We start from the raw sequence: 2,500 nt of genomic DNA, 5'->3' as shown, positions 1-2,500 counted from the left end.
CTCAAAAAAGTGAATATTTCTCACGGATAGACCCCGTGATACGCTAGAAATTGGCGGGGATGTCTCTCTTGTGGCTCACGGGGCTGTTAGGGTGGCACAGAAATCCCTCGGAATGGGAAAACGGGTCATTTTCGTGTCGCCACATTGCATGCGAACCGCATGCAACTTCCAGAGGCATTTGCAGCAGAAATGCATGTGCAGTCAAAAAAAAAATTGATATTTTTCACGGATAGACCCCGTGAAACGCTAGAAATTGGCGGGGATGTGTCTCTTGTGGCTCACGGGGCTGTTCGGGTCGCACAGAAATCCCTGGGAATGGGAAAACGGGTCATTTTCGTGTTGCCACATTGCGTACGAACCGCATGAAACTTCCAGAGGCATTTGCAGCAGGAATGCATGTGCACTCAAAAACTTCTATATGTTTCACGGATAGACCCCGTGAAACGCTAGAAATTGGCGGGGATGTGTCTCTTGTGGCTCACGGGGCTGTTAGGGTGGCACAGAACTCCCTCGGAATGGGAAAAGGGGTCATTTTCGTGTTGCCACATTGCATAGGAACGCCATGAAACTTCCAGAGGCATTTGCAGCAGAAAGGCACGTGCACTCAAAAATTTTAATATTTTTCACGCATAGACCCCGTCAAACGCTAGAAGTTGGCGGGGATGTCTCTCTTGTGGCTCACGGGGCTGTTAGGGTCGCACAGAAATGCCTCGGAATGGGAAAACGGGTCATTTTTGTGTGGCCACATTGCATAGGAACGGCATGAAACTTCCAGAGGCATTTGCAGCAGGAATGCATGTGCACTCAAAAACGTCTATATTTTTCACGGATAGACCCCGTGAAACGCTATAAATTGGCGGGGATGTCTCTCTTGTGGCTCACGGGCGCTGTTAGTTAGGGTCGCACAGAAATCCCTCGGAATGGGAAAAGGGGTCATTTTCGTGTTGCCACATTGCGTACGAACGGCATGAAACTTCCAGAGGCATCTGCAGCAGAAATGCATGTGCACTCAAAAACGTCTATATTTTTCACGGATAGACCCCGTGAAACGCTAGAAATTGGCGGGGATGTGTCTCTTGTGGCTCACGGGGCTGTTAGGGTCGCACAGAAATCCCTCGGAATGGGAAAACGGGTCATTTTCGTGTTGCCACAATTGGCATACGAACGGCATGAAACTTCCAGAGGCATTTGCAGCAGAAATGCATGTGCACTCAAAAACGTGAATATTTTTTCACGGATAGACCCCGTCAAACGCTCGAATTTGGCGGGGATGTTTCTCTTGTGGGTCACGGGGCTGTTCGGCTCGCACAGAACTCCCTTGGTCCACCTGATTCGTGCATACAGGCAGCAACTAAAACTCTGTAAACCTGCTGTGAGGACATCTAAACAGTGGACCAGTGAGGCTGTGGAAGATTTGCGGGCGTGCTTAGACTGTACTGACTGGGATATGTTCACGACTGCTACCAATAGTCTGGATGAACTCACAGAGGCTGTGTACATCAGCTTCTGTGAGGACTGCTGTATCCCAACACGTACCAGGGTGAACTTTAACAACAACAAGCCCTGGTTCTCAGCAAAGCTCAAAAGGTTGAGGTTGGAGAAGGAGGAAGCGTTTAGGAGTGGGGATAGAGACAGATTCAAGGAGTCGAAGAACAGGTTTAGCAAAGCGGTGAGAGAGGCTAAACGACTGTACTCAGAGACACTAAAACACCAGTTCTCTACTAACGACGCTGCTTCTGTCTGCCAAAGGGCTCAGGCACATCACCAACTACAAACCCAGAGCGCCCCACACCACTAACGACTCCCGCCTAGCCAACGACCTGAACGAGTTCTACCGTAGATTTGAAAGACAATTGGACTGTCCTGAACCACCCCTTCCCACCCAAGAGGCCCCATCCCCCACCCATACTACAGAAACGACTCTCTCCTTTCAGGAGGGAGAAGTTAATGGGCTTTTCAAGAGGCAGAATCCACGCAAAGCAGCCGGGCCGGACTCTGTCTCTCCAGCCACCCTCAGGCACTGCGCTGACCAGCTGTCTCCGGTGTTCACCAACATCTTTAACACCTCCCTGGAGACATGCCATGTACCAGCCTGTCTCAAGTCCTCCACCATCATCGCTGTGCCCAAAAAGCTAAGGCCAACAGGACTAAATGATTACAGACCGGTCGCCCTTACATCTGTGGTAATGAAGTCTTTTGAGCGCCTGCTCCTGGCACACCTCAAAGCCATCACAGACCCTCTCCTGGACCCCCTTCAGTTTGCCTACAGAGCCAACAGGTCTGTGGACGACGCAGTTAACATGGCCCTCCACTTCACCCTACAGCATGTGGACGCCCCAGCATCCTACGCCAGGATCATGTTTGTGGACTTCAGCTCTGCCTTCAACACCATCATCCCTGCCCTGCTTCAGGACAAGCTCTTCCAGCTGAACGTGCCCTACTCCACCTGCAGGTGGATCACAGACTTCCTCTCTGACAGGAAGCAGTGCGTTAAGCCGGG

The sequence above is a fragment of the Petromyzon marinus genome, unplaced genomic scaffold (genome assembly GCF_048934315.1).
Source record: "Petromyzon marinus isolate PM22_M1 ecotype Great Lakes invasive population unplaced genomic scaffold, UKy_Petmar_22M1.pri1.0 PM_G_Scaffold_18, whole genome shotgun sequence".
NCBI classification, from domain to species: domain Eukaryota; kingdom Metazoa; phylum Chordata; class Hyperoartia; order Petromyzontiformes; family Petromyzontidae; genus Petromyzon; species Petromyzon marinus.
This window is presented reverse-complemented; position numbering follows the sequence as displayed.